Source organism: Neovison vison, chromosome 13 (assembly GCF_020171115.1).
Source record: "Neovison vison isolate M4711 chromosome 13, ASM_NN_V1, whole genome shotgun sequence".
NCBI classification, from domain to species: domain Eukaryota; kingdom Metazoa; phylum Chordata; class Mammalia; order Carnivora; family Mustelidae; genus Neogale; species Neogale vison.
Window position 1 is genome coordinate 47,703,646 of NC_058103.1, and position 25,914 is coordinate 47,729,559.

The window sequence follows — 25,914 nt, forward strand, 5'->3', positions numbered from 1 at the left end:
AGGGGCAGAGAGGGAGGGAAGAGGAGAGAATCTCAAGCAGACTCCCCACTCAGCATGGAGCCAGACACAGGGCTCGATCTTAACCCTGAGATCATAACAAGCCAAAACCAAGAGTTGAGCACTTAAAAAACTGAGCCATGCAGGCGCCCCGCCAAATCATATTTTTGACAAGGGTTCAGTACACAATACAAAATGAAAGGAACTTAAACAATTCAACAATGGAAAGGCAGACAGCTTAATTAGAAAATGCAATATCTACCTACAGTGGAATATTATTCAGCCATTAAAAGGAAATGAAATTCTGATATAGGCTATCACATGGATGAACCTTTAGAACATCATGCTAAGTGAAACAAGCAGGACACAAAAGAACAAACATTGTATGATTCTACTTGGAGGACGTAGCTAGAACAGCCAGACTAGAAGAGTCAAATTCATAGACATGGAAAGTAGAATGGTGGTTACCAGGGCCTACAGGGTGTGGGGAGTTGTTGCTTACTGGAGACTGAGTTTCAGTTGGGGATGATAAGTTTTGGAGATGGGCGATAACGATGATTGCACAACAATGGGAAGGTACTTAACACCACTGAATGTACACTTTAAAATAGTGAACCTCATGTAATATATATTTTCCACTTAAGCAAAAAGAATGGAAAAAAGAAAAAAAATGAGGACAGGACCAGAATATACTTTTCTCCAAAGAAAATATACAAATGGCTAGCAAGCGCATGAAAAGATGTTCAACATCATTAGTCATTGGAGAAATGCAAATCTAAACCACAATGTAATAGCATTCCACACCCACTAAGATGGCTACAGTGAGGAGCCCAGAGCATAACAAATATTGATGAGGATGTGGAAAAAATCAGAGTATGCCTATGTTGCTAGTGGGAATGAAACATAGCACAACCAGTGTGCATAAAAGTTGGGCAGTTCCTCAATAAGATAACACAGAACTACCATGTGACCCAGTAATTCCCTTTTAAGGTATCTATCCAAAAAAATTGTAAAGAAGTGTTCAAACAGAAACTTGTACACAAATGTTTATAGAGACACTGTTCACAATAACCAAATGAGGAAAAAATTCAAGTGTCTATCAGTGAATGACTGAATAAAAAATATGGTATAGGGGCACCTGGGTGGCTCAGTGGGTTAAGCCTCTGCCTTCGGCTCAAGTCATGGTCTCAGGGGCCTAGGATGGAGCCCCACTGGGATTTCTGCTCAGCAGGGAGCCTGCTTCCCCCCAACCCCCATCTGCCTCTCTACCTACTTGTGATCTCTGTCTGTCAAATAAATAAATAAAATCTTTAAAAAAAAAAAAAAACCAACATGGTATATCATATAGCAGAACATTATTCAGCCATAAAAAGGAACGAAGTTCATGCTACAACACAGATGAGCATACAGAACATGGTGAGTAAAAAAGCCAGATACACAAGGTCACACATATGTTTCTGTTTATAAGCTACATCCAGAAGAGTCAAATCCATAGAAACAGAAAGTAGATTAGTGATTGTCAGGGGTGGAGAAGAGGGAAGGATGTGGAGTGTCTGCTTAATGGATTTGGGCTTGCCCATGGAGGTGATGAAAATGTTTTGGAACCAGATAGCTGTGAAACACATCACTGCGAATGTACTAAATGCTACCGCATTTGTAGTTTAAAATGGTTAAAGGGGGGAAAGTTTATGTATATTTCACAAAAATAAAAGATTATGCTTCCCACGTCCAACTTCCAGAGGTTCCAGTGTGGGGGTCCTGGTACGTATTCTAACAAGAACCCCAGTGATCTGATGCAGGTGGTTTTGGGAAAAGTACTTCGAGGAACATTGATATTCTGTTCTACAGATATTTAAATAACTTCCACGATAAAAGCCTCCTACCACATAATTTAGCAAGGAAAATGTCTCAGAGGCGTTGCACATTACCCTTCTAAAGTTCCTACTTTCTAAGATGAAAAATTGTTAACAACTTTAAATGATACTTTTCCAGGGCCTGGTTACATAACCATGTGTACAGTCTCCCTGCTCAAAACTTATTCCCATGACCTCTAGAGTCACAGTCCCGTTAATTGATCAAGGCTCATCTCCCCTATGCCCTTGAAGGATGCACATATTTCTGCATCCTAACAAAGGATCTCCTTTGACTACTGCTCAAATCCATACATAGTCAAGAACCTCGAAAATCTGGTGGGTGTTTTCTTTCTCAACTTCTCTCTGCCTTCCACCTCCCACCTCTATCCTGATTTAATCCCTAGAACAACCTTAGGAGATATGTACTATTTTTATTCCATTCTACTATGAAGAAAATGAATCTTAGAGTGAGTGGTTGGGTGATTTGTTCAGAATCATATAACCAGTAACAGTTAAAGTGAAAAACAAAACAAACAAAACAAAACGAACTTAATCTCTAGATCTCAAGTGTGGTGAGGGTATAAGTTCCATAACAATAGAAACTTTGTGCCTTAAATAAAAAAAGAAAATAATGAGTACTGTTCTTTTCCCTGAATCCAGAAGAACACCTCAGTCAATGCTTAATGAAAATTCACAATCAAAACAGCATATAAATGATAGACAAATCTTTGAGAATATAGGAAATCTAAGAAAGAAAATCCAAGTTCAAGAATCTTGATCCGGGGGCACCTGGGTGGCTCAGTGGTTTAAGCCTCTGCCTTCAGCTCAGGTCATGATCTCAGGGTCCTGGGATCGAGCCCCACATCGGGCTCTCTGCTCAGCGGAGAGCCTGCTTCCCCCTCTCTCTCTGCCTACTTGTGATCTCTCTCTGTCTATCAAATAAATAAATAAAAATTTGAAAAAAAAAAAAAAAGAATCTTGATCCGTACAGAGATATAACAGTTTGCAAATTACTAAAGTCAAGTCAAGTCACCCTGATTTGGAGGTCTGCCACCATTTTGTCCCAGGGAATCTTGTTAGGAAGCTATGGGAAACTTGTCCATGATCACATAGAAACCACTGGTTTAAGATACTTCACATCTATATTACTGACAGAGATTCTAAGAGTTCAGAAGGAAGGACTCCAAATTGGATTTCTTTTACTAGAGAGTTACTCTGAAATGGGAGATAGTAGCTTTTGTAGTGTTTACCTTAACATATCAGCCTAAGAAATATATATCTTTGACTGTTGTGATTTCATAATCTTTCTCTTTCATTCTTGTTTCAATGTAAATGCGTGGTATTTTAAAAATTTGCTCTGATGAGACATTTAGACACCATAGCTGGCAAGATAAAATTTTTACTTTTGAATCATTCTCCTTTAAATTTTATTCTATTGGCAGCAAAGCAATGATTTGGTTCATTTACTTATAGAATTTATAATTAATTACCTATCCTAAAAAACTAAAAATTAAATACTCAAACTATTTGCACCCTGTGGTCTAGGAGATAAAATGGAATGATGAGTATCCGGATGAATAACAAAACAGAAAATGAGCTTAGTTTCCTGGACTATAATATCTAATTTGCAAAGTTTCTTTGGCTTGCATCACCTTATGTAAACTGTTCTATTGAATTTTCACTGAGCCAGGCATTGTGCTAGATGATAGACACACAAAGACAAACCAGAGTGTTCCCTACCATGATGGTCTCATAGCTTCATACAGCAATGTTTCGCTATATCTAGCAGATCTCAAAGCCCCTGGAGCAAAACCTCATCTCAGATGTTTCAGAATCCTCTAAAATATGGCTCAAAATGAAAAAAATCTCTACTTCCCAAATTTATCTCACTACACGCCAACATTTTCCTTCTCTCTGGCCTGACAACTGGAACATGGATTCCAAGAATAAGACAGGAAGTACGTTACACGCCAGCAAAGCTGCAGGCCAGCCTCGTCTTTGCTTCAATTTCCCACCCCCTCCCCCCACCACTGATCTTTCCTCTTCTCTTATCACCCCGAAACTCCAACTGAAGCACCGGAGTTGAACCTAGACTTTTAAGAGAATTCTAATTAAGAAACAAAACAAAACAAAAACAACACTGTTCTAACTATTGTCATTGATCTCAACGAAGCCCTCAGGACAGAACTGAAAGGCTCCAGGGCCCTCCTTTGGGAGGGTCAGCATGTAAAGTGCGTTTTCTGTTGCAGTGTTCCAAGCAAATATTTTTCTTGCTAGTCACTGGAACAGCTGGTTAGGGATTTCCCTACTTTTGTTAGAGTGAATTGATTTGGCAAGAAAAAGATGAATCTTTTCAATTCCCTCTCTCCTCCCCTTTCACTCCACTGCCTCCTCTCCCACCTTCCCCACAACAAGCTGTGCCTCAGGAAAGGTAAGAAGCTACTAAAGAGTCACACTGTGGTTATTCATCTGGAAATGACTCAGATGGCCGGTATTTTTTTTTTTTTTTCTGTGTTTCTTACCACCAAGTAAGGAGATTTAATGGGGGGAGAAATCCAATGTTACTGGCTACACACTCAATGCCTCTGCCCTCCTAAGACAACCACATTCCATTCCAGAACTTAATTCCCCAGAAGGAGGTCAGATTGGCTATACAGATGGTTTGTGCCCCACCTTCAATTTGTTCTTCCGCCCCTCACCCCACCCAAAGTTCTTAATGATAGCCATATTTCTCCAATGCTAACCCTTCATTCTTTCTTTCATTCAACAAGTAGTTGTTAAGAATCCACTATGTGCCAGATATAGTGATGAGAATTATAATAGTGAGAAAAACGGGACAGGGGGTTACAGTCTGTTGGGGAAGAAGGAATCACTCAAAGTGTAACACAAATAAGAGCGTACGCAGAGGTGTGTGTTGAGGAGAAACACAGTATTTGTGATGGTCTGCAGAAAAGAATCAGAACTGGACAGAGGTGAGGGGAGCAGTTCAAATCAAGAGAGCTGAGGAGCACCTGGGTGGCTCAGTGGGTTAAAGCCTGTGCCTTTGGCTCAGGTCAGGATCCCAGGGTCCTGGGATGGAGTCCCGCACCCTGCTTTTTGCTCAGCAGGGAGCCTGCTTGCCTCTTTCTCTCTCTGCCTGCTTCTCTGCCCACTTGTGATCTCTGACTGTCAAATAAATAAATAAAATCTTTCAATAAAAAAAAGAGAGAGAGAGAGAGAGAGCTGAAGGCTGAGTTAACCAGGTGGAAAATGAAGTAGAATTGTTGAGATTGAGGTAGAGGGAAGAGCTAAGGCCCTATGACAAGAAGGAGCTTGGCATAACTAGAGAAACCAAAAGAAGATCAGAAAGGGTAGAGTTCAGAGAAAGAGGGAGAGAAGAATACAAAGTGGAGCTAGAGGCACCAAAAAAACCCAGACAAACATAAAACAAACAAACAAAAAATCCTATTAGAAGTAGTAAGTGACGGGCGCCTGGGTGGCTCAGCGGGAGGTTAAAGCCTCTGCCTTCAACTCAGGACATGATCTCAGGGTCCTGGGATCAAGCCCCACATAGGGCTCTCTGCTCAGCCAGGAGCCTGCTTCCCTTCCTCTCTCTCTGCCTGCCTCTCTGCCTACTTGTGATCTCTGTCTGTCAAATAAATAAATAAAATCTCTTACAAAAAGAAGTAGTAAGTGAATTCAGCCAGGTCTCAGGATACAAGAAGAGGGTATATAATAAGTCAATTGTATTTCTACACAATAGCAGTGAACAATCTGAAAAAAATTAAGAAAACAATTTCATTTACAGTATCATCAAAAAGAATAAAACACTTAGGAATAAATTTAATTTAAAAAGTGTAACACACATTGAAAACTATACAACATGTTGAAAAAAATTAAAGAAGACCTATGTAAATGAAAAGGCATCCTATTTTCATAAATTGGAAAATTTAATCTTGGCAATACTCACCAAACTGATTTACAGATTCAGCCCAATCCCTATTAATGCCCCAGATGATTTCTTTCCAGAAATTGACAAGCCGATCCTAAGATTCATATGGAAATTCAACAAACTCAGAATACCCAAAATAATTTTTAAAAAGTTGAACAATAGAAGAAGAAAAAAACAATCTAGACAGACTTTATGCCCTCTACAAAAATTAGCTCAAAATGGATCACAGACCTAAACTTAAAATGCAGAAGTGTAAAATTCCTGAAAGATAACATTGGAGACAATCTTGGGGATGGCAATGACTATTTAGACACAACATCAAAGGGATGATCCATGAAAGAAATAACTGATACGTTGAATATCCTTAAAATTAAAAAGTTCTCCTCGTGAAGGCCATTGTCAAGAAAATGATCAAATAAGCCAAGATTGGGAGAACATACTGGCAAAAGATAGGCCTGATAAAGGACCGTCATTTATAATACACAGAGAACTCTTAAAATTCAACAACAGAAAAAAAATGAACAGCTCAATTGAAAACTGGGCAAACGACCTGAACAATATCACCAAAGAAGATTTACAGATGAAAGCATAGGAAAGATGCTCAGCATCATAAGTCATTCAGAAATTGCAAATAAAACCAACAATGAGCTGCTATTGCACACCTATTAGAATGGCCAAAATCCAAAACGCTGACAACAACAGCAAATGCTGCCAGGATGTGCAGCAGCAGAAATTCTCTTTCACTGCTGGTGGGAATGTAAAATGTGGCAGCCACAGTGGAACACAGTTTGGCACTTTCTTACAAAGCTAAGCATACTCCTACCATATGATCTAATGATCACACTCCTTGGTATTTACCCAAATGAGTTGAAAGCACATCTATACAAAAACCTCTATATGAATGTTTATAGCAGCTTTATTTATAATCATCCGAACTTAGAAGCAACCAAGATGTCCTTTGGTAAATGAATGGAAAAATAAACTTGGGCACATCGAGACAATGGAATATCATTCAGCCTGACGTGAGCTATCAAACCATGGAGGGCCAAGGAGGAAGGCTAAATATATCAAACTAAGTGAAAGAAACCAATCTAAAAAGTCTACGTACTATATGATTTCAACTATATGACAGTTGGGAAAAGGCAAAAACTATAAAGCCAGGAAAAAGATCAGTCATTGCCAGGGGTTGGGGGTAGGGAGGGATTAGTAAGTGGAGCACAGAGCATTTTTAGGGCAGTGAAACTCTTCTGTATGATAACATGATAGATATATGTCATTATACATTTATCTACATCAATAGAACATACACTAACAACGAACCTTCATGTAAACTACCGTTTTGGTCCTTAGGTGATAATAATGTTTCAATGTAGATTCATCAACTGTAACAGTGTACTATTCTGGTGTGGGATGGTGTTAGTTAGGGAGGCTGTGCATAGATGGGACAAAAAGTATAAACAAACTCTCTGTGAACTTAAAACTGCTCTAAAAAATGAGGTCGATTATTCATTTATTTATTTGACAGAGAGAGAGATCACAAGCAGGCAGAGAGGCAGGCAGAGAGAGAGGGGGAAGCAGGCTCCCTGCTGAGCAGAGAGCCCAATGCGGGGCTTGATCCCAGGACCCTGAGATCATGACCTCAGCCAAAGGCAGAGGCTTAACCCACTGAGCCACCCAGGCCCCCCCCCAAACCTTTTTAAAAGAATTTTAAAAATTTATTTCCTTGAGAGAGAGAGAGCAAGTGAGAAAGTGAGCATGAGAGGGGGGAGTGTTGTGGGAAGAGGGAGCAGCAGACTTCCCACTGAGCAGGGAGTCCTTTGTAAGGTCCAATATGGTACTCATTCCCAGGACCCCAGGATCATGACCTGAGCCAAAGGCAAATGCTTAACTGACTAAGCCACCCAGGCACCCCTACAAGGTCTCTTTAAAAACAAAAAACCAAAAACCCACCCAAATAAATAAGCAACACCATTCTGGGGGTGCCTGGGTGGCTCAGTGGGTTAGAGCCCTCTGCCTTTGGCTCAGGTCATGATCCCAGGGTCCTGGGATCGAGCTCCATGTCAGGCTCTCTGCTCAGCAGGAAGCCTGCTTCCTCCTCTCTCTCTGCTGACCTCTCTGCCCACTTGTGATCTGTCTGCTGAATAAATAAAATCTTAAAAAAAATAAAAAGAAAAGAAACACCATTATGTATCTAAGTCCACCATGCATTCTCCCTAATACTGCTAGGCTGGTTTCTGAATGATCAAATCTAGAAACTAAAATATTTTCCAAAATGCTTTTTAAATATGGGCAAAGACTGGAAAGAACATTTCTTCAAAGATGATACCCAAATGGGCCAGAGACACATGGTAAAACCTCAATATCATTACTCACAAAGGAAAGCAAGTCAAAACCACAAGATACCACTTCACATCTACTAGGATGATAAAAACTTAAAAAACCCAATAAAAACCTAAAAACCTAAAAAGGTAGATAATATTAAGAGTTGACAAAGATGTACAAAAATTAGAACCCTCCTATCTTGCTGGTGTAATTTTTAAATGGGTCAGTCCCTTTGGAAAACAGATTGGTACCTCCTCAAATAATGAAACATATTGTTACTATATAACCTAAAAATTGCTCTCCAGAGAGGAAGGAAGGAAGGAAGGGAGGGAGGGAGAAGAGAACTTATGTCTACATAAAGACATGTACAGAAGTGTTCACAGCGACATCACTGATAAAGGACAAAAAATGAAAATAGCCATATGTCTATCATCTGACGAATGGATAAACAATGTGTGGTGTAGCCACGCAATGGAATACAATTTGACCATAAAAGGACTGACACGGCTCTAACATCGATGACCCTTGGAGACATCATGCTAAAGGAAAGAAGCCAGACACTAAAGAAAGTCACCATCATATAATCACATATCATGTGATTCCGTGCCTATGAAATGTGGCAAATTCAAGAGGGACAGAAAGTAGATTAGTGGCTGCTTAGATCTAAAGTGGTGGGTTTGTGATGGAAGACGAAAATGTGTGAAAATTGTGGTGACGGTTGCGCATATCTGTGGATATACTAAAAACCACTGTACTGTGTACTTGAAGGGATGAATTTTATGTAAACCATATCTCATTTTTTTTTTTTAAGTGGGGTTATAAAGGTAGGCAGATACCAGACCTTGGGCGTCCCTGCCTCAGCCAAGAGATGACAGAACCGGTTCAAAATGTCCTTTCAGCATCCCAAGGGTTGGAAGAGAAAACCAAACCATCCAGAATATCTAAACTGCACAGTCCATATGTGGTGGGGAACAGCTGGGTTTCCACTGCCTGTGGATGAACAGACCACCGCCCTGGCCTTGCCCGGAAGTGGGCTCTGTGTTTCCTCTCAAGGCTCACCCTGGGCCAGCCAGTATGACACCCAGCTGAACGACCATCCCCAGGGCCCACGCCCTCCATGGGGGAGTACCTGGCATGTCCTTCTTGTTTTATCTGGGTTCTTGTTCCTCTGTCCCGCTCAGCAGTTTTTATGGTCAGACTCGCCAGAAAGTGTAACCTTTTGGGTCATGCGAATGACATTGCTCCCAAGCTGCAGGGGAGCCCTTTGCCCAGCTGCTCTCTGCCCCACTTCCTGTGGTGGCGGATATTGATTTTTCTCATGACAAAGCAAGTATTTGCCCATTCTGGAAGGCTGAGAATTTAAATCCCCGGTTTTCGGGGAAGGATTGTGACACTGACGACCCCCTGTAAGTAGGATGTGAGAGAAGGAAAAGCTGAATAAAGTGACTGCTGTGTGGGGAGAGGAGAGACCGTGATATTTATACAGACCTGACAGGTATTCAAAGCAGGAGAGGTAGAAAGGTTTTAAAAAGCAAAAGCAAGCATATCAGATTGTCCTTCCAAGAAGAAGCCAGGGTCTAGGTTATTCTTCTTCAAAAAATGACCAGCCATCAAGACCTTACTCACTCTCCAACCACCCAGCACTGTTGGGACTGAGTACTGAGCACTGATGGTCAAAGCCCTCGTTGATGGGGGTCCGATGACCAAACCCTTCCTCTCTTCAGCTGTGATGTGGAGTGGGAAATGGCGGCATGCGAGGAGGAAGTGGGTTGAAGCGTGTGGTTCAGGGAAAAGTAACCAGCTAGTAGCCTTTGAAATGAACTCGTCTCCAGCCATCTGAACTGCGTGAACAAGTCCCTGCAGGCAGACTGGCACGGGGTGTGTTCCCTGCATGCCCCCACCCTCACTGACGCGCCTCCCTGGTTGTGCAAGGGGCTGGCAGAGTTGCCTCACCCACGCAGGACACCAGGCGACGCACGTCTGCAAACTGGGTTCTCTCCCGACCCACCTGGGAGCGCCGATGCTGCTGTTCCTCCTCACACTTCCCTCCTATCGGTCTCACCTCAGCTGACAGAGGTACAGGGCTGGGCCCTGAGGAAAGGAGGCTGCAAGGGAAACTGAAAACAGGGGGAGTCGAGCCGGTGCGTGGAGACGAGGACACAGAGGCATGACTTCAGGCAGGGCCCAGAGGCGCTGTGTGAACACAGCCTAGAGGAGAAGGATGGTGGCCTGGGAAAGGGCGTGAACCTGGGCCCAAGGCCCTAGAAGTGTCATTTGGAGAACACGACATTTATTGACCGAGTTCAAGAGGATGTTCCTTTTTTAAAAGAGGGAATTAGTGGGTCTCACAAACTGGGCAGAAATATCTGGAGACAATTATCTTGATGTGTCTCATTTGGTGAACGGGTCCAAGGTCACCAACATTTGGTGAGACTGAGCAGGAGGTCAGGCAGTGTGCAAAACAGAGAGGCCACCCTGATGGCCACGCATCAGGCTCTCACAAAATGCTGGCGTCTTACTCAGACTCTGAGCTCCTGGCCTCAGGAAAAATCATTTATGCAACTCATGTAAATGTAACATGAAACTGTTTTTATCCAACATTTTATTTATTTTTTTTAAGGCAACTTTTCTGTAAATCAAACCACCCTAAGAGATAAATCCCATAAATACGGCTGGATACTAGCCAAAGGCCCTCTGGTAGATCAGTTCCCTACCAACCTGCCCTTTCCCAGAAAGAAATTCAGGCTCTCTTTGAAGCACAAAGAAAACCCAGGCAGGGCTTGGCTTTGTTCATGTGACATTGTGATTCTCCTAAAGTGTACTCTCTTTGCCATTGGGTTGTCCTGAGGTAAAGCTGAGAGCCGTACATGCTGTGTAACCCAAGCATCTGGCAGACACAGAAGAGACAGACACAGTTCGTGTTCATAAAAGACAGCCGTTTCCAAACTGTTCCAGGGGAACATTCTTCAGAGTGACCTCATAGCAGTGTTTCGGCCCTCAAAGGGCTTAATAACATTTACAGCATTTACTGCAAGCCTAATAAGAGCCAGGCAGCACGCCAGGCACTGGGTTAACAAAGATTTACAAAATGAGGTTGAGTGGGCCTGGAGATAACCTAGGGCTGAGCTCTGTCTTCTTACTGCCGTCGCCGTTAGGTAGCTAATTGTGGTTTTTAGGACAAAAAACAATGGATGATAGAGTCTACGAAAATCAATGATGTTGATATTTCCATCTGGAAGACTCAGAAGTAAAAACTTCCTAGAGATGTTTGCTTCAAGATTAAAGGTTAAGGCTGAAGAAAATCATAAAATCTATAACTTCAGTTACGGTGTCCGGTTGTTTTTTAAAAGCAGTCAACAAGGATTTACTGAATATACACGAAGGTTCTGGAGTGATTTACAGAAGCTCGGGAAGTAGTTAGAGGTATTCTCTGCTGTTATGGGCCTGAAGTCATGGTGAAGGGTACCACACACACACACTTCAGCAGTCCAATAGATCATGTAATCCCTGAATGGTACATAGGAAGTAACAGTACAGAAAACAATAGAGGAATTGCAGGAATAAAGACTGCAGGTGTCTTCATGGAGAGCTTCATGTACCAGTAAAAAAAATTAACCATGTGCTTGGTAAAATGGCAAGATTCCTCGGAGTAGAGAGGAAGAGAGAAGTCATTCCAGACAGTAGTAGAGGGATGGCCAGGCATAAAAGGCAAGAAGGGAAAAAGTGGGTCCAGAAAACTGTGACTTTTGCAGGCTAACCCCGGCAAAGAGGGTAGAAAGGCAGAGTATGGCTCCTATGCCTAGAAAAGTCACTTGAGCAAAGACTAAGAGCATCAGGGGTCACTTATGTTTACAGATCTCATTACCTGTGACCTTAACATTGATTTCTTCATTAAGGTGGGATCTGCCAGGCTTCTACGCTATAGAATAAGACAGATCAATAAATATCTTGAGGAAGATGCAACACACTTTTAAGTTGAATCACCATTATTAACATTTTCCCATAACTAAGTCTACATGATCAATGAAACAATAAGCCGAACCCTCATCTGCAGCATTTGCTGGTTTCTGCAGCGCAAGCAATCCTACCACGGCAACATGAAGCTTCCAGCGTGACCCCACGAAAGGGAAGATGGTGCTGGGAAGAGATGCCCAGCAGCATGCGGCTGCACGGTGCGCCTGCCATCCCCCGGGAGCAGACAGAACAGTAATACCTCGGGAAACAACTAGAACCTGCTTGAGTTTAGTATTCATTACCTTCGTTTGGAATCTAATCTATGCAATTGCAAGTTTACACAACTTAATTTTTCAGAGTGGCTTCGTTTAACAATGGCCTCACCAAATTGCTGAAAACTAACAGTTGGCTCTTCCTGAGCTGGTAGGCGGGGAATCCAGGCATGGCAGTCTGTATGCAGGGGGCTCACCCAACGCATCGTGTCACAAAGCTGGGAGTAAGCAGTTAAATCTCTCTGAGATTCTGTGGTCTGGCATTTGTTCCAGTCACAGGAAATGTGCACTTTAGCTAGAGGAAAGAGTGGAATGGACTGTGTGCCTTCTTCGTTATGAGGTGTGGCTGCCGGATGCCTCAGCCAGGAGGGCTGCCTCGGACGATCTGTGCCGAAATGCAGTGGCTAGGAAGCCAAACCCTCAGTTAGACACCTGCTGCTTGCTTGGAGAGAAAGCTCAGTTCTTTTTCTTACCCATAAGGGTGGAGCAATTGCTCAGGAGTATGTAAGAAATACACAGATACAGACACAGGGACCAGATTGATAAAATGCCTGGTCCCATACCTCAGCTCTTTAGGGATGTATGTGTAAATAAAAAAATATATATAAATGTATATAAATATACTTTATAGGATTTATATATTAAAATATCAATATATGTGTGTGTGCATTTGTATTTCACACTTCTGTAGCAGCTTTTTTTTTTTAAAAAAGGATTTATTTATTTAAGAGAGAGAGCATGCAAGGGGAGGGGCAGGGAGAGAAAGAGAGAGAGAATCTCAAGCAGATGCCCGCTGAGCATAGGGACCGATGTGGGGCTCGACCCCAGGACCCTGAGATCATGACTTGAGTGAAAATCAAGAGTCAGACGCTCCAGCAACTGCACCACCCACATGCCTCCGTAGCACTTGTTAAATGGGAGGAACTTTGCTATGTGCTATGTGCATATTAACTCTAATTGTCATAATCTCGAAAGACAGGTAGGTGTTATTGTTGTTGGTGTTGTCATTGCTACTCTTTTCTCTAGGGATGTGTAAAATAACATTGAAAATTTAAGTGACTTGTCCAAGAACAAAAAACTGATAAATCCTTGGGATTTTAAGCCCAAGGAATTTGGTACCAAAATTAATGTGCTTTCAGACAGTCTGAAGTGTTAGTTTCCTTTCCCAGTTAGAGGAAAGGCATGAAAAGAAATACAAAACACCATGTTCCTCCATCTGTGGGCTGTTCCACTGGTGTGGCCCACGAGACACACTGTTAACTGCTGGGTGTCTCAAAAAGAATGACTGTGCTTGTTATAGTCAGTTTCTCGAATATGAAAGGAGGGATGGGTGCTTGTAGAATGGGAGAACCCTTACCACCAAGTTAAAAGAGGAGAAAGCAACACCTTTTGCCCTGAAAGTTCTGCAGAGCCCTTCCTGGCAAGTGGGCATCAATGGCAGTGAGGGTGTTGACTCCGCACAACTTCTTGGTTACTCCTCCACTGACTGACTAGCTCTTCTGGAAGGTCCCTGTGCACTGACATGATCCCGTTCTGCTCTGCTAGAAAAAAATCATAGTATATCAGAACTATCTCATGATTTCTTTTATGTTTTCAAAGTTAGGAAAAGCAGATTATCAGGGCCAGTGATTTCTAAACTTTCTAATTTTTTTTTTTAAAGCAAGAAATTTTTCATTTTCCCCAAATGCAATCTTACACAGACACTCAATATATAAAAAAGGGGAAAAAAAAAAAAAGGTGAGGTAGCTGGTTGTAGCTAGGTAGGGGACCTTGGTGCTCTGCCTTTTGGACCCTTTTTAGTGGCTTTTGAGAAATCTCCTGAAATGCAGGGTTTGGGGGGTACGGATCGAAAGTTACAGATCTGGCTAAAACTCCTCATCTTAGCCGAGGGCTTGAGAAATGGAAAGATAAAGTGATTTTCTCAAAGCCACACAGCAGACGGAGGTAAGAATCTCCCAGTTTCTGGTGCTCCTGGTGGTTTGTGTGTCATGGTATCAATAATGTGACTTTGGTGCTTTCTGTGTCTGGAAGCCACAAAGGCACTCTCACCTCGCGGCTGGTGCTCCACTGGCCAAAGTGGGAATTCACCTGCCCAGCAGGGCACAAGCCAGAGGGCCTGGCAACTGCTGACCTGTGGGCCTGCCCCCGAGACTTGACAAAAGGTTCCCTCGCCATTTGCGGAACAGATGCTGAGACAGAAGGATCATATTTTCCTGTAATGGAAGCTCCTTTAATGGATGCCTCACCCATCTGTCTTCTCTGAGGTAGAGCAGCAGCCCTCCCTCTTTATCAGGCTGGAAGGTACTGTTTTCTTTATTGTCAGGAACATAAAATACACAGGGACATTTGAATGGGCATCTTTGGAATGCACAGAGAGTAGCTTCTCAGCACAAAGCAACTGTTAAATATTTTGTAGGGTTTTCATAATTCATGAAACCTGCTATTCCATGAAGATTTTTCTAGATACCCCATCTTCTGTAGGCTGCAGAGGAAGGAAAGAGAGCTACTTTCCTCAAGGGTCTGCCTATCTGATCTATTTGCCTCATTTACCCAAATATTTACATAGGGCTATCTCTTGATGACTAACTTTCCTGTAGTGACCTGTTTCCTGCCCCAACTCTGGAGGTTTTGGAACAAGCTGTTTAGCTATTTCAGGCCCTGGTTTATCAATTCATGTGAAGGACCAGTCTGCATGTTGTCATAGGGAATACAGAGTTGATGTTTACAAACCGTGGTGATGTTCTCAGATGAAAGATGTTCAGTGAATATAAAAATACTCCTCTGTGATGAGGAATGCATGATCTCTTCCAATGAGACTATTTACATGATGGGACAGTGGCTACTATTTTAATTGTATAGAGAGCCTCGTTGAAGCCTCAAAGCGCTCTCTGACACTCAGTCATGGCAAATGTTACTTAACCCTCACTTTAGAGGCAGGGAAGGTGAAGCATAGTAATGCATGTGCTTTATCCATGGGCAGGGGTTCAGTTTTACTGTGGAAAAGTTCTCAGGGTTGCCTCTCTTCCAGAACATTCTCCAGATTCATTCACCTTGTCCTTCTTGCCAGGTATTTTGTAAAATATCCTGAGCCGAGACATCTTCCCTGGACAACGATCGCAAAGCTCACAGGAAATCCATTAAGTCTTTATGGAGGTCCTGGAAATAGAGAGATGAGAGACATAATCCATGTTCTCGAAAGCCTTATAAATGCCCTGGGAGAGGAAGGGCGAGTGGTGAGCTGAGTGCTGTGACAGCCGTGCACACAGAAGGAGAGTATCCAGGCGGAGAGTGAAAGGAGTGTAGGGACGGTACGAGAAGCCATGCTTGGTTAGTTGGCAAATGTGCTTTGTTCGTGAACCTTAATTTGGTTTCCCTCAGACGTGGTTGCTGGAGCAAAGATTTGAGATATTGAGAGGCTTATTCAGAAGATGAAGAGAGCACCATAAGGTGACAGGGAAGGAAAAGCAGTCATCACCATGGGCAACCAGAGCTTATTTCTGGGGAAACACGCACCTCCCAGGCATCCCTGCAAGGAGCAAGGGAGACGGGGAATTCCTGTCCCAGTTCCTGTCCTCTCTACTTCTGGAGGACAGTCATTCCCTGACATTTCTTGCCTATGTCATGGCTGACAAAGCAGGCTCCAGACACTAGAGGACATCTTCAAATAAAGAAGTGCTAGCTTTGGAAGTCCTGCGCGTTTAGGGATGAGAGTGAGGGCGGAAGCAAGACAGAGTGACTTCTCTACCTTTTGAAGAAAATTACGGCTTGAGTGCAAAGTACTCATTCTCTACTGTGTCTCTTTGACCGTCTGGTTATAGACTGCAGTCAGTCTATAGAAGTTATAGAAGACAGTCCCTATGAAGAGCAGGGACAAGGCTGGGGGAGGACCAATGTATGGCTTACTACTCATACTTGTGCAGAAGACACAGCTCACTCCTCTTGTCCTACAGGTCTCAGAAGAGACGTCTCCTCCTTAGCTTGCTTCTTGACCCCTCCTGTGTCCTCCATAGGACTCTGAGCTCACCCCCTCACGGCGCTTATAACATCCACTTGCACCTTTGTATTTACTCAACCATCTTTGAAAGACTCCGCTTTCTGAAGGCAGAATCTGTGCCTGTCAGAGAACATTGCAAGGGATGCATGTGATCTCCTCTTAAAAGGACAAACATAAGGGTGCCTGGGTGGCTCAGTCAGTCAAGCATCTGCCTTCAGCTCAGGTCATGATCCCAGGGTCCGGCAATCGAGCCCCACACCGGGCTCCCTGCTCCTTGGGGAGTCTGCTTCTCCCTTTGCCCCTCTCCCTCTCTCTCCCCTTTTTTACTCTCCCTTTCTCTCTCCCTCAAATAAATGGATAAGATCTTTTAAAGAAAAGAATAAAAATAATAAATCTTTTCTATTTTATGATGTTCCCTTTAAAGCAAGCATATGGGAGTGTGTGTGACTGTGTGCCATACTCCAGAAGAAGCGTAAGATGAGTGAAAGTAAGGAGGTCAGTGATTGTGATGTGAGGAGCACAGGAGGGGGCAGAAGGGGGGGAGAGATCCACCAGGATAATACATTCTTGGGATTAAAATTAAGCAGCAAGAAGTGTAACATCATGTGAAGGGAGAGGACTCTTTAAAAACGAGCCTGAGGAGGGCACATGGTGTAATGAGCACTGAGTGTTATATACAACTGCTGAATCACCGAGGCGCCCTCTGAAATGAATAATACAGTATATGTTAATTAACTGATGTTAGATAAATAAATAAAACGTTTAAAAAATAAAATTAAAAACAAAAACACAAACAAGCCTGAGAGGAACGCCATGCTGTTTTCCACAGTGGCTGCACCAGCTTGTGCTCCCACAAATGGTACACAAGGAGGGTTCCTCTTTCTCCCCATCTTCATCAACATTTATCGTGCTTTTGATTTTCGCCATTCTGACAGGCGTGAGGCGATATCTCATGGTGGTTTTCATTTTCATTTCCCCGATGATGAGTGATGCAGAGCATCTTTTCACCTGTTGTATCATTATATTGTACACCTGAAGCTAATGTAACACTGTGTTAACTGTACTGGAATTAAAATGAAAGAAAAATAGCTAGAAAGTCATTTCCTTAAGGTACTTAAGGTAAAAAAAATTTTTTTCTTTTTTTTTTTTTAGTTTTTATTTATTTATTTGAGAGAGAGCAAGCAAGAGAGAGCACAAGTCAAGTGAGGGGCAGGGGAGAGAGAGAAGCAGACTCCCCACTGAGCAGAGAGCCCGATGTGGGGCTCACTCTCTGGACTCTGGGATCATGACCTGAGCCAAAGGCAGATGCTTAACAGACTGAGTCACCCAGGCGCCTCGAAAAAAAAAAGAATTTTAACTCACTTTTATCAACACTGCTTTTAAATTTAGGTAGTTGGGGCATCTGGGTGACACAGTTGAGTGTCCAGCTCTTGGTTATGGCTTGGGTCGTGATCTCAGAGTCGTGAGGTTGAGTGCCACATCAGGCTCCCCACTCAGCATGGAGTCGGTTGGGATTCTCTCCCTCCCTCTGCCCCTCCTGCTGTGCTGTCTCTCTCTCTCTGAAACAAATAAATCTTTAAAAATAAATAAATACATTTAGGTAGTCAGATAGCTTGAATGAATATATTTTGTATTTAAATGCCTTTTAAATTTTTTCTGATTATGAATTTTTGCAACCTTATGGCAGAAAATTTTTTAAAATACAGAGAGGTTTCAAAATTATAGCCCTAATTCCCTGAGAGAATCATTGTTTACACTGTGTTGTATTTCTGTATAATTTTTATCCAACACAGATCACATCTATAACTTATATTTTTGTAAAATGAGAAGCACACAAGAATTTGCATGTCATCGGTGCACAGGTGCCATGCTAATCTTCCTGTATTGTTGCAATCTGGGTACAAATGTTGCTGAAATATTGTACATAAAATTTTATATTACATGTTGCGTTTTCAATTTCTACTATATTTTAACTTTGCCCACAGCAGGATTTCTTTTCAGTCTGAGTCCTTCAGGCCAAATCTAACTTTCTCTAGTTGCTGGAGGAATTTCTGACATAGAAAGTATTTTCAGTCCAGGGAAAGGGGCAAGCATTCTCTTTCCAAATCCCCAAAGGGGTACACTTGTGCAAATTTGTCAAACTTATGTATTTAGGAAGATGCTAAGGTGTGGATGCTGTGACTGGTTTTAAATTCATGCCCCATTTCCTAGAGCACTTTTTAAAAATGTAGAAGGGAAAACAGTCATTCTCATTATAGTGCCACTACTCCCAAAACATCATGCCACATGATTTTATAACATCAATATGACGGCCAGGAACCTAACCGACAAAGCTAATTGAAAAATGTGAAATCGGGGCTCCTGGGTGGCTCAGTTATTAAGCCAGAGATCATGCCCCACATCAAGCCCCACATCAGGCTCCCTGCTCGGCAGGAAGCCTGTTTCTCCCTCTCCTACTCCCCCTGCTTGTGTTCCCTCTCTCTCTGCTCTCTCTGTCTCTTTCTGTCAAATAAATAAATAAAATCTAAAAAAAAAAAAAAAAGAAGGGAAGGAAGGAAGAAAAACATGAAAGCCCGGCTACAGAGGCTATGTTTAAATTGGTCACCATTTTGTTCTTTCACCCTGTCCCTGCTCTCTGGATTTATGTCTTTACGTAAAAATAGCCACATGTAAAACCTGCTAAAAATGATATTGTTTGCATGTCATTCATAACCTAAACTTTTGAGGTTAAGCCAAGATTATTTTCTGGCATTTAGAAATAAGACATTTTATATATAAATCCATTTTTGATTTGATGAGTGGTCTTGGATAAATCAGTGTGAGGTGTGTTTAAGCCACTTTTAAAATCCTGCTGAAGAACAAATCTAAGGAACAACTAAACTAAGAACATCATTTTTTCACTCTGTATTTCCACGGATGAGTCATGTAAATGACCTTTAATCCTAGTATATTGAAAATGATTACTACAGTTAAAAACACTCAATCTACACTCCATAATTTCAATTGCGTGCTAAATGAGTTCTCTGCACCACTCAGAGAAAAGTCTACATGCATAAATGGGCTTAAACCAGATGGGACCAAAAATATAATTTGTCCAGAGATAAGCCCTTATGGTAAATAAATACCACTTCTGCTCTTCACAAACTGGTCTTGGTAAGTTAAAGGAAAGTAGGAAAAAAGAACTTTTGAACAGTTCTTTTCATTTCACAATGTATAATAAGCTTCCCATGTGCCAGTTACAATGCCAAGAGCCTAGGAAGGAAGGGCTCTATGTTGGACTAGCTCATCCCTGAGTGAAGGAGTCTCAGTGTTTTCTATAGAAGAGATGTGAGACTTAGACCCAAGATATATTCCAGGGGAAAAAAAGGAGAAGATGGGGCCATGGCTGGGATTTGTGTCTACAAAGTGCACAGAGCAACTCATTGAACTTGGCATCCCTGGGAGACTAATCCATCATATCACGGCATCTCTTTAGTGAAAATTTATAATTTCAAAACAGTTGGCCCCTGAAAGGCTCTTTTTGCCTCCTCCTCCTTCCTTCCCTTTTGGCTGAACTTAAGACCTACTTCTTGGCTGGGGAACTTGAATTTAAGTTTCTTAACCTGCCTACCTCTATCAACAAATCAATGTTTGTCTTCCAAATTCTTTTCTAAATTTAAATAAAAATGACAGCAGTCCTTGTTTTTAAGGCTATATACTCTCTATTGGAAGATAAAATACATAAATATGTAAATGTCCCCTGGAGATTCAAATGCATTGTGCTTCATTTCTGAGGCATATCAGTATGATTATTAAAAGAACATTCAAGTGACACTTCCTTCAAATTATGCACTCTAATCTTTTTTTTAAATTTTTAATTATTTAAAAAAATTTTTTATAAACATATAATGTATTTTTATCCCCAGGGGTACAAGTCTGTGAATCGCCAGGTTTACACACTTCACAGCACTCACCATAGCACATACACTCCCCAATGCCCATAACCCAACCACCCTCTCCTGACCCCCCTCCCCCCAGCAAACCTCAGCCTGTTTTGTGAGATTGAGTCTTTTATGGTTTGTCTCCCTCCCGATCCCATCTTCTTTCATTTTTTCTTTTCCTATCCCCCAAGCCCCCATGTTGCATTTCCACTTCCTCATATCAGGGAGATCATATGATAGTTGTCTTTCTCTGAATGACTTATTTCGCTAAGCATGATACCCTCTAGTTTCATCCACGTCATCGCAAATGGCAAGATTTCATTTCTTTTGATGGCTGCATAGTAGTCCATTGTATACATACACCACATCTTCTTTATCCATTCATCTGTTGATGGACATCTAGGTTCTTTCCATAGTTTGGCTATTGTGGACATTGCTGCTATAAACATTCGGGTATGCCTCCAATCTTATTTTAGCTCTTACATTCTATTATAGTAAAGGTACTCACTTTACTATGAACTGTACGTAATATAGATACTGTGTCTCATGGTTCTACTTTAGTACATTAATGTATGTCCTTTCGTGATGTCAGTTTTTAAAATCAACCTTTTGGTGCTCTAGCTTACATATGGTAAAATGCACCTATATAAGTATACACTTCCATCAGAAGTTCACTCGGGGTACAGAACATTTGCATTACCTCAAAAAGTTCCCGCCGCTCTCTTTGTAATGCTCCTCACCCCCATCCACAGATAACCACTGATCTCCTTTCTGTTACCATAGATTAGATTTATCTCTTTTGGCATTATAAAGTATGCATGTTTTTGTTCATTTTTTTTGATCAACCTAATACTTTTGAGATTTATCTATCTCGTTGCATAAATGAATAGTCCATTCCTTTTAAGTCCTGGATTTAATTCCATTTATGGATCTAGCACACTTCATATATTCATTTACCTCTTGGTGGGCATTTGGATTGTTTCCAGTTTTTGGACATTAAGAATCAAGCTGCTGTGAATGTTCATATATAAATATTTGTGCAGACTTATATTTTCATTTATATTGAGTAAAATAGCTAAGAGTGGGGTTGGGTCATAGGGTACATTTGATTAACTTTAGAAGAAACTGCTTCTTTCCCAAAGTGGTCGCACCAGTTTACATTCCCATCAGCAGTGTATGAGAGTGCTCACTCCACATTTTACCTAATTTCAGCCATTCCAGTTGGTGTATGGTGGCATTTCATTGTAGTATATGATTTGTACCTTGCCAATGACCAATGAGGTTAAAATGTTTAAATGTGTTTCTTCGATGAAGTATTGTGTCAAATCTCTTGGTAATTTTTAAATTAGGTTGTCTTTTTTATTATTTAGTGATAAAACTTCTTCATACATCTGAAGACAGATCCTTTCACAGATATTGGTACTGTGAATATTTTTTTCCCCATTTTGTGCTTTGCCCTTTTCATTTTCTTAATGCTGTCTTTTGAAGAGCAGGAGTTTTGGATAATACCTATCCTTAGAACCTGGCAGGCATATCTGTTTACAAGTAAGCTTTGCTAATGACTACAGTGAATATCTCTTAAGCTGTAATACCAAGGGAAATCATGTTGCCTATTCCACAGTGACTGATAATGTGTCTGAGGCAAAGAGTCCCAGGGATTATCAAGCATAAAATTCACCAGGGGTATATCTCTCCAAATTCTGTACTACCAGGAGTTTCTGCCTCAGTGCCCATCTTCATTTCTTTCCTTTCTTCCCAACACTTCTCCACAAGAAGTCTTCCCCATTTCACAGAATGAATCAGCAGGGCACAAACACTATTTCATCGCAGTGTAAGGGTCACCATGACCTCCTTGTTGCACTGGGAAAGTAATATGAAAATTGAATCTGCTCTAGATTTCAGGAGTGGAAATCTCTGGTATATTGACTTAGAAAACTCAACCCTCTCTTTGGCTCTCAAAATCGGAACCCCATGAGTTTGTCCTCTCTTCTAAGAAAGCTAGTGGCCTGTGTTTCATTCACTTCCTGTAGAAAATATTTGTTAAAATGTACCATATGCCACATATTGTGTCAGAAAAGCAAGAAATATCTAGAATACCACGTATCAAAACTTTTAGTTTATTCTTGTGGAACAATGAGCCATCTTGACCATAGGAATCTTCTTCATTCTCTTGTGCTCAGTGCTTGGCACATAAATATTTGTTAATGTAGTTAATGTATGAATGATTGTACACACCCATGCATGAATGAAGTGTCAGAGAAAGCTGCCTTGCCTATGCTTTCTTTTTTTTTTTTAATTTTTAAATATTTATTTATTTATTTATAGATTTTTATTTATTTATTTGACAGAGAGAGAAAGAACACAAGTAGGCAGACAGGAGGGGGGCAGGGGTAGGGGGAGCAGGCTCCCTGCTGAGCAGAGAGCCTGACTCGGGGCTCTATCCCGGGACCCCGAGATCATGACCTGAGCCAAAGGTAGAGGCTTAACCCATTGAGCCACGAACACACCCCAGTTTCCTGTGTTTTCTCTGAGACCAAGGTTTTCTCTAATGGGAAAGCTATAAGCAAATAGCTACGGCCATTCAAGGAAAAACCACACTATGATAACAGTGAAGCAATCCAGCTCTCCCAGTAACATCCTAGTTAGGAAGTCAGTCACAACTGAAGAGTGGGGCTTCTACCATTTTTTTTCCTAATGGTTAAAATTTCCCAAAGTGGGAGAAAATACATGGGACCTCAGAAATGAGAAGGGTCACAAGGAAGTTAGTTTCTTCTTAGATTATATCAGAGATAAGATTAATAATAAGAAGAAAACTATCACTATAACACAGGATATTTAGTACAGTTTATAAAAGAGGTTCATATATATTTTCTTATTGGGTCCTTAAAATACTCCTGGCAGGTAGCCACAAGGAGTGTCGGTACATTTCCCCATTATATAGAGTTGGAAGTGAGGTTCAGAGGATGAAAGTGTCTTGCCCAAGATTTTACAGCTACTTAATAATGAAGTGGACTAGTTGGATTCTAATATTCTTTTTTGCTGCCCTTGGAGGATGACCCCCTTACTTGATGGGGTGCCATGGATGGTATATCTAAGTGTACATTTCTCTTTTCCTCTTGATTTTCAAATAAAATCCCTTTTTTGTGCCATGAGAGGAGGTAAATTATCCTTACTATAGTGTATTTTTATGGTACACTCTGAACAGTATTAAAGAAAGCTCAATTTTTAAAACAAATCTTTGATACAAAGCTTCACTTAATTCCATAGGAATGAGCCCCTTGGAAATCATGACCCCGTGAACCCTCAAATTCTTTTTTCTCTACAAACCCTATTTTATAAGAAATTAACTGGAACATGCAGAGAGGCTTTTTTTCTTTTACACAGATGAAACTTCCTTAATTGTTTTTATGTTCCAGTTGTCCAAGAGGAACTCCTTAGCTGAGGCACATCAGTAACTTCATTGCCTTGGTATGCTCCGAAGGACAATGGCGCTTGATAGGTATAGACAGGAACTTAGGAGGAAAGACCACAGAGCTCTTCATCACCTTTGTTCATCTCTCCAAGGAACAAAGTGAGGCAGTGCTATCTGTGAGCTATCACATCAGGACATACTGGAAAACCTTCTTGTATTTGAAGAATGATTTTCAACGGCAAGCATGGCTGTGGGCGGCCATGACTGCTGTAATAGGATTCCATTGTCAGGCCACTGTTTTGTAGAAGGTAAAGTGTAAAGAAGGTAAAGGAAAATTCAAGGACAGAGGCTGGGTCATTGGACAAAATTCGAGATTCTATCTTTCCTGTCAACAGTTGAGAGCTATGATAAAGAAAAATATAATATAATCTCTCTTTCTCCAATAGCTATATTTCTGCATTTTAATTGGTGTCTGTAATAGCTGCATGAAAGAGAAACACTCTCTTTATTACTGCTTCATTAAGAATTTTTATATTTATGTGACAATCTATATCTATAATCTTCACTCGGAATTGAGGACTTTAGAGCTTTGATTCCAGCTGGTCGGGATTGGAAAACTCATTATTGCTGTTAGAATGACTGACAGCAAACTCCTCAGGGGAGAGATATGGTCTTATATGTATGGAAACAGTCAAACTGGATCGGTCAACTTTTATAAATAAACCATTGGAATATGTAATTTAAAGGGAGGAGAACATCAGTTACAGATTGTTTCCTTAACTGTCCCTGTTATTTCCCAGTTTCGAATTTTAGGCATTTTTCATGACAAAAATAATAATTTAAAGTATGCAACAAAGCTCCTCATTCAGTCCTTTATAACACAACATCTATCTGTAATGACAAAGGGAATTATAAATGACATTACAATTTGGAGGCAAAATTACAAGATCCTTTATAGTTAAGGCAATTGATAGCCATCTTGACCAAGTTCTAAATTTAAGTCACCATCTCTCAGTTCCGACTGGCATCAAGTTAAAACAGACAAGGAATTGTTTCCAGTGGAGAAGATTAAAATGCGATTATAAATACATCTATCTTCCTTCGCCCAGGGACTCTCCATCCCATAATACTATTTGCATAATGGGTTAGTTTGTTTGTTCCCTTTTAAATGTTAAATTTGGAACATTTTATTCTAAGTGCCATCAAAAAATAAACACATGAAGTTCTAAGCCCACAGCTTTTCCTATCTATTTGAGACTAAGAATATGTCCATTTTGTCTGTATTTAAGGAAGCACAAGCACTTTCTTATTTTTTTACACACCCAAGATGACAAGGATCTGAAGAGTTATGACAGACAAATACAAATACAAATATACAGACAAATGGGAGTTAGTATTTCACCTCATTCTCAAAGACACACACACACACACACACACACACACACTCACTTTGCTTCTACGTGAAGGTATCTGGAGGCTCCAGTTTGTTTGTACATTGGTTTCTGATTGCCCTACTCCTTTCCCATCTCTGATGTCTTTTCTTCCTAAGCTGTATTCTAGAGTAGACACTTGAATCGGTGCACGCTGACACTCTTTCCTCCTACGGGTCCCCCATGTAAATGGGCCATGTGTCTAATTGCCTGGATAGCAAAGTGTTAACCTAAAATCCAATCCCTGCAAATGGAGACTCTATTATTCAACTCAAGTGGAACATGTTTTCTTTTTTAAAGAGGGTATCTTGGGATGCATAACAGCTGAGTTTAGTCCTTAGAGGAGGGACTCCATGGCACAAAGTTGACCAGTGGTCAAATTTTTGGCAGGAGGAGAAACTTCCATGTTCTCCCGGATGTGAGCACTTTCCCCTCTGCCCAGTATGGTCTGGCTCAGAGCTAAAAGATGAAGTTAAGATGGACAGCAGCCAACATGCCCTGACGTTTAGGAGTGGTGATCAGTACAGTGACCTCCTGGAGGGTTAGAAAGTGCCACCCAGGAGTCCTTTGCATTGCAATAGTCACTACTTTGCAGCATCTCAGACACTTGGTGCTTCAAACTCTGCTGGTCTAAAGCTTCTCACATTGGATTTGTGTTAGCAACTGGTTTTTCCTCAAACTTCGCTGCTGAGGCTCTCAGTAAAGAGATTTTATGTCATTTAGTGGTAAAAATTCAGCCTCCCTGATGGTTTTCTTTAACACAGCTATTCGAGGAGGCAAGGGATGGGTCTCCTTGGAAACATCAGTAGCAACTCAGCTACTCTGTCTC

At 41.3% G+C, this 25,914-nt stretch overlaps 1 protein-coding gene and 1 non-coding gene across 2 annotated transcripts in view; both read right to left on the minus strand.

Moving 5' to 3' along the window:
• FRMD6 (FERM domain containing 6) overlaps positions 1-25,914 on the minus strand; it is a 231,685-nt gene that overhangs the window by 186,128 nt on the left and 19,643 nt on the right. The window lies entirely within an intron of this gene.
• Positions 18,141-18,242, minus strand: LOC122894924. Its single transcript, XR_006381918.1, has one exon. It is a non-coding gene; the product is annotated as a U6 spliceosomal RNA (small nuclear RNA).